The sequence below is a fragment of the Balaenoptera physalus genome (genome assembly GCF_965194825.1).
Source record: "Balaenoptera physalus genome assembly, chromosome: 5".
NCBI classification, from domain to species: domain Eukaryota; kingdom Metazoa; phylum Chordata; class Mammalia; order Artiodactyla; family Balaenopteridae; genus Balaenoptera; species Balaenoptera physalus.
The window spans coordinates 116,173,975-116,184,172 of NC_138884.1; the positions used below are offsets into that span (position 1 = coordinate 116,173,975).

The following is a 10,198-nucleotide window of genomic DNA, read 5'->3' on the forward strand; positions in this document are numbered from 1 at the left end:
TACCAGCCTGTCACAATCTATGATGCTGACCTTCCTCACGCTAGACTGATTTTTAATCCCAAGCTTAGATGAAACTGCATTATATCTCCTCAAGGGTTTCTTGAGGAATCCCCATCTTCTTATAACACCTTGACATTTCCCATATTGGATTTGAAGAGGGAGCCAACAGCCTTGGTTAGTTAACCATCTTATCTGAAAGATACTTTAATTTTCGAATCAAAAATAGCATTTAACCATGTATCATCTGTATGATCTTGAGAAACTCATTTATCTCAGCAACCTCATCTGTAAAGGAAAGGGTTGTTATAAAGATTACATGGTAGTATCTAGAGTTGTGTCTGATACAGTCGTGCTCAACAAGTATTAGCTGATATTATTAATATAGATGAATTAAAGTTGTATAATACATATATTCAGTTGATCTATAATGAATAAAGGTACTCCCTGGTGACTGGGCAATAGAAGGACTACTCCAAAATTAGGTACATCTCTCTGTGACCCTGCCACTGACCCTGTAAGAGTACAAACCCAACAGAACCGAGGAGCCCCAAAATGGCAGCAGGACTACAGCAAACACTGAAGACTTGCCTAAGAAGGATACAAGTTCCCTAAAAACTTCTTCCACGTGGCAGGAAATAAAGTCAAATACACCATGTAAGCGCTGGAAGAAGCAGGGAGGAAATCAAGACCAGGAAATCTCTTCAACATTTTTGAATTCAATTATTGTAGAATTTGAAACTTGGGCTTTGGAAACATTAATTTTTTTTTTTTTTTTTACTTTTTTATTTTCTACAGTTTTTTTTTTTTTTCTTTTCTCCTTTATTACCTGAAGGTTTTGTCTGTTTCATTAACCTTTGGGAAAAAAATAGTGTCATCCCTAGAGACTGTCATACAGGGTGAAGTGAGTCAGAAAGAGAAAAACAAATATCGTATATTAATGCATATATGTGGAATATAGAAAATTGGTACAGATGAACCAGTTTGCAGGGCAGAAATAGAGACACAGATGTAGAGGACAAACGTATGGACACCAAGGGGGGAAAGCGGGACAGGGGGTGGGTAGGATGAACTGGGAGATTGGGATTGACATATATACACTAATATGTATAAAATAGATAACTAATAAGAACCTGCTGTATAAAAAAAATAATAAAATTCAAAAAGAAAATAATGTCATCATTTAAGCTGAAGTGAAAACAAGATAGCAACCCTATCCCTAAAAGCCACACATGATCGAGGTAGTTTATCAAGATGAGGCACCCTCAAAAAGAAGGGTACACAGTGAGGAGGGGTGGTCCAACTAAATGCCTTATTTAAGGCCACAGAGAGACTTCTACAGAGAGACCTCTTCAGAGAGATCTTAAGCCTTGGAGATTTCTGTGTGAGTTTATATAAAGGAAGCCAACATCTTTTTTGTTTTGTTTTAAATTTCATTGTTTAAAAAAATTGTACATATTTAAGGCCTCATGATGATTTGCTATACACAGTGAAAGGATCACTACTTTCAAACCAATTAACATCTTCTCCTCACATACTTTCCATTTTTGTGTGTGATATAAGCACATGAAATGTACCCTCTTAGCAAATTTCCTGTATTCAACATGGTATGGTTAACTACAGTCACCATGCTGCACACTGGATCTCTGGTCTTATTTATCCTACATAACTGCAACTTTGTATCCTTCTACCAACATCTCCCCATGACCCCCATCAGTGGCCCCTGATAACCACTGTTCTACTTTCTGCTTCTATGTATTCAACTTTGTTAGGTTCTACATGTGAGACAATGCAGGATTTTTCCTTTCTGTGCCTGGTTTATTTTACTTAACATAATGTCCCCCAGGTTCATCCACGTTGTTGCAAATGGCAGGATCGTAAAGGAGGTCAGTCTCTTAAAACAGCATCAGAATCAGGCATCTGTCATAACTGCCACTTCTAAATGCCAAGGCCAAATACGAGTCAACACTTCCAAAATACACACAGAAATGTAAGACTCCGTGGCTACTCTATATTATCCTAAAATGGCACAGTGTTTTATATAAGGATCATCTCTAATACTCATCAGTTCATTCATTTTTGCATAACTACTGACATTAGCGTACACTTATGTCAGTGATGTCAATAAACAACAAAGAAAAAGTTCAGAAACTTAATCAATTTTAGATTATCCTCCACAATTATTACCAGCTCTTTCACACAGTTGCTTATCTACATTTGTTCTTCAACCTCATAGGAAGCTCCTGCCTCAGGATCCTTTTTTCTTTCTTTCTTATGGACACCCTCATCTCTTTACCTCCTTTCCTATTAAGCTTACATTTCTTAATCCATCATTTAAATCTTTCTGTTGTCAATATAGAGAACAGATTTGTGGTTACCAACGGGGAGAGGAGGGCTGGGGAGGGACAGATTGGGAGTTTGGGATTAGCAGATGCAAACTATTATATACAGGATGGTCCTACTGTATAGCACAGGGAACTATATTCAATGTCCTGTGATAAACCATAATGGAAAAGAATATGTAAAAGAATATATATGTACAACTTTTGCTGTACAGCAGAAATTAAACACAACATTGTAAATCAACTATAATTCAATAAAACTTTCCAAAAATCCTTCTGTTGTCAAAAATCTACAAGTCTCGTTCTCTATTTTTCCTTCCAAGAAAGTAACAACTAACAAAACCCTGGGTTCAGAAGAATCCAACTTTCCATCCTTCCATTCTGTATCAGGACTGCCGAGTGCCACGGGCATCACTCAATTCTGTAAGCTGCTGTTGTTATAGACCTGAGGTTTCCAATCTGTGTTGAGTCCTCAACACTGCCTGACCACCACTTACATCAGGGATTCTCAACCCTGGCTACCATTAGAATCCTGGGGAGCTTTTTTCAAATCCTGGTACCTGGGCCTCACCCCAAACCAATAAAATCAGATCCTCTGGTGGCAAGATTGAGGCATCGGTAATTTTCAAAGTTCCCCAAATGATTCTAACACAGTCAGGATTTACAGCAGTGTTCTCAGCCTCGGTAGCAGATAATAAGCACCTGGGAAGTTATTTAAAGTACTGATTCTGGGTTCCCCTCCTCACATATTCTGATTTAATTTGCCTAAGGTACAGTCTGGGAGTTTTGACAACTCTCCATGTGATTCCAATGTGTAGACAAGGGTAAGACCCACTGGTTAGAGCCACGGTCCTCAGGTCTCCAACCTTCTCCTTCCAACTCACAGGAGATGATGGCCTTGCCTCCTTCTTCATGGAGAAAATAGAAGCTATCAGAAAAAAACTATTTTATCCTTCCTTTCTGCCATTAAAGTCACAGACAAACCTCCTCCTAGCCACGGTTAGTCCCTGCACTTCTCTTCTGGCTCTGTCCCTTCCCACACTCTCTGTAATTTCTCTCCATCAGTCACTCCCATCTATTTGCTCTGTCCACTCCCCATTGGTACTTAACACACTCCACTCTCTTTTTCTAATTTTTATCTTATATTGGAGTATAGTTGATTAACATTGTTGTGTTAGTTTCAGGTGTACAGCAAAGTGATTCAGTCATACATATACATGTATCTATTCTTTTTCAAATTCTTTTCCCATTTAGGTTATTACAGAATATTGAGCAGAGTTTCCTGTGCTATACAGTAGGTCCTTGTTGGTTATCTTTTTTAAATATAGTAGTGTGTATATATCAGTCCCAAACTACCAGTCTATCCCTCCTCCCACTCTTCCCCCCTGGTAAACATAAGTTCATTCTCTAAGTCTTTGAGTCTGTTTCTGTTTTGTAAATAAGTTCGTTTGTATCATTTTTTCTAGATTCCACATATAAGCAATATTGTGTGATATTTGTCTTTTTCTGTCAGACTTACTCCTCTTAGTATGATAATCTCCAGGTCCATCCATGTTGCTGCAAATGGCATTATTTCATTCTTTTTAACAGCTGAGTAATATTCCATTGTATATACTGGGTTGGCCAAAACATCTTACGGAAAAACCCAAATGACCTTTTTGGCCAACCCGATATGTACCACATCTTCTTTATCTACTCTCACTCATTCCAAAGGAATAGATAACCAACGAGGACCTACTGTATAGCACAGGAAACTCTACTCAATACTCTGTAATGTCCTATATGGGAAAAGAATCTAAAAAAGAGTGGGTATATGTATAACTGAATCACTTTTCTACACACCTGAAACTAATACAACATTGTAAATCAACTATATTTCAATAAAATTAAAAACAAAGGAAACCTTTCCTCCTGCTCACATCTGCTTTCAATCGCTGTCCTATCTCTATCACCTGTTCAGAAGCAAACATCTCGAAACTGTCATGCACCCTGGCTGTCTCCTCTTCCTCACTGAGTGGTCACTCCTTTACATGTTGCCATCTGTTTTTCCCAACAACTCCAACGAAACCAGTGACCTCATTGTCATGAAATCCAGTGTGAACATCTCAGCCTTTATCTTCATTAAATCCTCAGCAGTGTTTGGCCCTGCTGACTTCACCCTAACTTCTTGAAATCCTCCACCTCTCCTTGATTTATATAACTCCACACTCGTCAGGTTTCCCCCCTGTCTCCATGGATGTCCTTTCAGCTGCAGTTGCAGGTGCTGCTCCCTCTGTTCTTTTAAATGCTGCTGTCCCTCAGGTTGCAGCCACTGGTACCCTCCACTCTCATGTCACATGTTCATTGTCTCCCATGGCTTTCATAGTATGTGCTAATCATTCTTTTGTGGGTGTGAAACTCAACCCACAAAAGCAGGCAGTTAAGAATTACAACTTATTTGAAATTCCATCTCAGAGATGTTACTCTATAGACTGATTTAAAAAAAAAAAAAAAAAAAAAACAAGTTCCTTTAGGGGTCCCCACAAGTAATGCTGCCCCTCTGGGGTCATAGGCATTGGGGTTGGAATGGAGAGCTGAGTAGCACATCCCTTACAACTGGACCTCAAGATTTCTAAAAAGATCTCCCTGTACCTAGCCTACATTTGCTGTTCAGGGTCCATAGCTTTTCTGCTGTTTCTGTTTCATTACACTTAGGACATAAGGACTCCATTGTCCTCCTACTTGCAGGGTCCATTACCCCTAGAGCATCTCTCTTCCTCTCCTGTGCAACCTATTCCTCTGCCACCTTCAATTCCGTTTCTTATCTAGCTGACTTCTTCTCATTGTATTCCTCTAGGAAAACTGTCTTCACTCCCCTAAGTGTTTCTGCAAATTAAGTCACTATATTACAGCTAATAATGATGCAATCAGGAAAATGGTCCCCAAGAATAAAGTTTGACTCTAAATTTGATAAAACCAGACATCAAATTAGTCAATAATACTTATAAAGTATTTATAACAGGGCTTCCCTGGTGGTGCAGTGGTTAAGAATCTGCCTGCAAATGCAGGGTACACAGGTTTGAACCCTGGTCCAGGAAGATCCCACAGGTTGCGGAGCAACTAAGCCCATGCACCATAACTACTGAGCCTGCACTCTAGAGCCCACGAGCCACAACTACTGAGCCGGCATGCTCTAGAGCCCGTGCTCCGCAACAAGAGAGGTCACTGCAATGAGAAGCCCGCACACTGCAATGAAGTGTAGTCCTCACTCACCTCAACTTGAGAAAGCCCGCACTCAGCAGTGAAGACCAAATGCAGCCAAAAATTAAAAAATTAAATAAATTAATTAAAAAAAGAATTTATCACAGTGATAAACACATAGGGAGCAATTAATAAATGATAGCTATTTATATTTCCCTATTTAAAAATAACTTCTTATACCATATGTAAAGTAAATGATTGAAACAAATATTAAAATGTGAATGCCAAGTAATGGGTTATTTAATGTTTGGCATAAGGATTTCATACCTAATGACAGCTTAAATGGACCAAAAAAATCCAGACAGAAAAATCATTCAATTTCTATAAGTGTTTTATGATGAAAAGAACATGAGTAAAGAGTCACATGATTTTGTGTGACTGTATGTAAAGCACTTAGAAATATCTAGCCTGGTTTGTTGACTAGTAAAATGAGAAACCAGACTTGTTTATTTCAGAGGTCCTTTCCACCTCTAAAAGTATCTTATACTACAAAAATAATTTCAAAGAGTCACCATCCAGCTTACTACAGAGAACATTACTAATAACACTGAATCTCTGCCATGTACCCACAGAGACCTCATTCTCCTCCCTTCCATGCACAGGTAGTCTCGATTCTAAATGATCTTGTGAATGAATCCATGCATTTCTAAGCAATACAGTGCTTACTTTTGTGTTTTGAACTTTCTAAAATTATATCATGCTGCGTGCAGTTTCTAAGTTGGTTTTCTACTTATGCTTAATGAGACACATACGTTTGGATGTGTACAAATGATGAGATTTTAACATCTATATTCATCAATGAGTTAGCTTTATAATTTTCTATCCTTTTTTTTTTTACTGAGTTTGGGTACTAAAGTTTATACTATGTATATACAAATATTTATATATAAGTATTATATATGTTATATATGATAGACATTTATAATTTTATACATGCTTATGTAAAATGAGGTAGGAAGTGCTTGCCATTTTATATTTTCTAGAAGAATTTTTATTTATTGGGAATGATCATATCCCTAAATGTTTGGCAGAACTCACATAAAAATCAGTTGGCCTTGGTATTTTCTTGGTAAGAAGACTTTAAAATACTGATTTAATTTCTAGATTAGTTAGGGTTATTTGGTATTCCTGTTCTTCTGAGTCACTTTTGGTATAATTTTCTAGTAATTTTATCCATTTTATCTAAGGTTTTCTATTTATAATTCACATTGTTCATATTATTCCTTTATCATTTTAACTGTTTACTGTAACTACAATTATGTTCCTTTTCATGTTAATATTTTATGCTTTTTTTTCATGATCCATTTTGCCAATGGTTTATATATTTCACTAAATGTTTCAACAATTTATTTTTAACATGTGTATTCCATATTTTTTTTTGGTTTATATCACATTAATTTATGCTTTCATCTTTACTGTTTCCTTGCTCCTATTTTCTTTGGGGTTATTCTATTGACATTTTTTCTATCTTACGGTGAACACAAAGCTCATTAATTTTAAGCTTTTATTCTAATATAAGTACTTACTGCCATACATTTCTCTCAAAATGTGGTCTAACTCTATTCCAGAAGTGTCGGTGCATATGCTTTGTGTGGTGGTGACCGTGGAGGTGCGCTGCTCGTCTCTCCTTCGAAAGGCTGTGCTGTGAGAACACGGCTGACTGGCAGCTGCTGCACCTTCTGATACCCTCCCAGGCTGCTCAGATCCAAGGACCAAGCACAGCTAGGGTGCCAGAGCAGGGCCTCATTTGCTGGATATGGGACTCTTTCAATGGGCAGCCTTGACTTGGGGACTCCCATCAGCTTGGCTGAGGTTTTCTCAGAACTGTGACTGTGTGAAGTTCTTCCCTCCTAATCCTCCTTTCTTTTGTCTTTTCACAGACGTCAGTCCTGCATCACAGTCTGAAGGCTCTGGTGGCCTACTCCTTCCCCGTCCCTCTTTATTCTTCAAGGGCATCTCCCCAAAATAGCTCATGTACATCTCATTCTGTATTGGTGTCTGCTTCTCAGAGGACTCAAACTGACACAAGTGTTTTTGTTATTATCCATCCTAAATGTTTCCAAACTCCTATTAAGATTCCTTCATTGTTATTTATGAAGTTCTTTTCCCAAAATGTTTAAGAGGGCTTTCACCTCCTAGCTTAATTTCATTGTCTAATGTTCACAGAGTGTATCCTTTGAAATCTGTATTTTTTTCATGGTACTTGAAGAAGAATGGATATTCTATAATTATTGAGTGCAGAGTTCTTTATAAGTTCACTAAAACTGTTGTGTTATTCAAAAATAAATAATATCCTATAATGTGAGAGATGTGTAAATCTCCCATTCTGATAGTGGATTTGTTCATGTCTCCTTTTAGTTCTGTCAAGTTTTACCTTATATGTTCAAGGCTATTTCATCAGGTGTACACAGGTTTAGAATTGCTACATGTTCCAAGCAAACTGGAACTTTATCGCTGTCTAGTGAGTCCTTTCCACCTTGGTATTGCTTTTGACATAAAATCCTGAATTATTCTTATCTAAATTTTTCAGGCTAGTTTTGCCTTTTTCCCCATCTTTTACATTAAAATATTTGCTTACCTTTATGTTTTAGGTGTGTCCTTGGAAAACAGCTTTTGCTATATGTTATTTATGCAATCTAGAAATATTACCATTTTCATTAATGAGTTTAATACTTTGTTCACTTACATTTATTGTGATTGCTGGTACATTTTTTTCTACTTTCTTATTTTGTGTTTTTCATCTGTCCTACTTTTTTACGTTACCTTTGTCTCATTTACTCTTTCTTTTGCTTTGATTGCACTGATTTTTTAAAATTTCATTACACCATTTGACTCTATGTTCTTGGTGGTTATCTTTGAAAATTTACCTTGTATTCTTAACATTTAAAAAATCCCTTTATTATTCCTCTTGCCAGACAATATAAAGACTTTAGAATATTTCAACTTTCATACTTTAACTCTAACTGCCTCCATTGAAAATTACCTTATATTACTGCCTAGTATTTTAGTTCTCTCTTGCTTTCTGATTAATCTTAACCTCATACATTGGACATAACCATTTTTTTTTTTTTTATACAATGTATGTCTACATTTGTTGGCATACTCACTAATACCTTTGTTCACTATTATTCCTTACACTTCAGATCTTCTATGGTCATTTTTCTTTTCTATTATATGCATCCTTTAGAAGTTTTTTTTTACTTGATGAGGGTAAATTTGTAATGAAGTCCCTCATTACTGGAAAATATATTTCTATTGTACATAAAATCTAAATATTTTTTTCTAGTTTTTACTTTATTGAGGGGGAAAATCCTTGGGGATTTAAAAAATGTTCCTGTGAGTTTATCAATGCATTTAAAATTATGTTCATTTAAAATCTAAATTGATTTACACCAGAAGGCTTTTAGAATAATCTAGTCTATTATTATAGTCTTCCTATAGTCTAGTCTTCCTATAATTCTGGAAGCAGTAGTCTATTTCTATTATTTTACCTGTAAACATAATTAAGTTTTACGAATACTACAATATATAAATTGATGGTTGTGCCATCCCTCATTGCACAGATTCTAAGGTCAAAAGTCACCTACAGAACATGAGGTCCTGAGGAAAGAAAGGAATCTGCCCAACTCAGATAAGAGTTGATAGGGATCCCTTCATGAATGGATTTTTGCTTAAAATATTGATATATATTACAGTCAACAATTAAGTAGCTTTATGAATTGTATTATCTAGTTCCAATGAAATAAACCTCATATAAGGGACAAGAACCTTAAAAAAATTCTTGTAGAAAAATCACAGATTGCAAGTTACACTAAATTGAAGCATAAAAAACAATCTATAGTAGCAGAGCTGACAGTTCTCCTATACCAGGATGAGTTCTTTTTTGGCCACTGTACAAGGTAAAAATAATGACAGTTTAATTAGATGTGACAAGAAGCCAGCCAAGAACCTTAACCTTATGAAGAAGTTGATTTTATATAAAGAGTAACAATTATCATTGTTAAATATGAAACTGGTCTAATTGATTATTGTGGCTTTAAATAACAAGTTAATGATAGATAAGGGTACAACTATTGGCAAAATATTTTTAAAATAAGATTTATTTCATCTTTATTTTACCCTTTTTAATTTATATTATACTTATTTTTTACTGTGTATATGTTATATCTATGAATAAATTAATATACTTTCATTAGGATTGAGTGCTCAAAGTATTTTTCTTAATAAAGATATGTAATTTTTAAAAATTGGGGGTACCAATTTACTACCAAATAAGCAACTTGAGGGCTTGAGTCATTTAGGATTTATCTTTATTTCCTCCATAGAGGCTAAATTTGAGCTTTGCACATGGTAGTAAACAAATAACTGTTTGTAGAATATTTTGTTCATCTTACATATTTTAAAAGTTGTTCTTTCCATTGAGTCTATTTTTGTACATGGTGGGGATTTTGAGAAGTATTCCCTCTTGGATCATCTAATCTATTCCCAGAATGTTGGCAGAATTGGTTTTTATTATTCCTAATTTATACCTGATGTATGAGTGTCAAGTGCTACTTTGAATATTATTAGTAAAGGTGAATTCATTATTTCCCTTGATAATTTGCATCGTTGCTTAATTG

General features: G+C 35.8%; 1 protein-coding gene across 1 annotated transcript in view; it reads left to right on the top strand.

Moving 5' to 3' along the window:
• LOC309661337 (uncharacterized protein) overlaps positions 1 to 9,995 on the top strand; it is a 312,926-nt gene extending 302,931 nt beyond the window's left edge. The window contains exon 4 of the transcript XR_014263942.1: positions 7,460 to 9,995. The gene's annotated coding sequence lies outside the window, so the exon portion shown is untranslated. The remainder of the gene's footprint in view (positions 1 to 7,459) is intronic.
• The last annotated feature ends 203 nt before the right edge of the window (positions 9,996 to 10,198 follow it).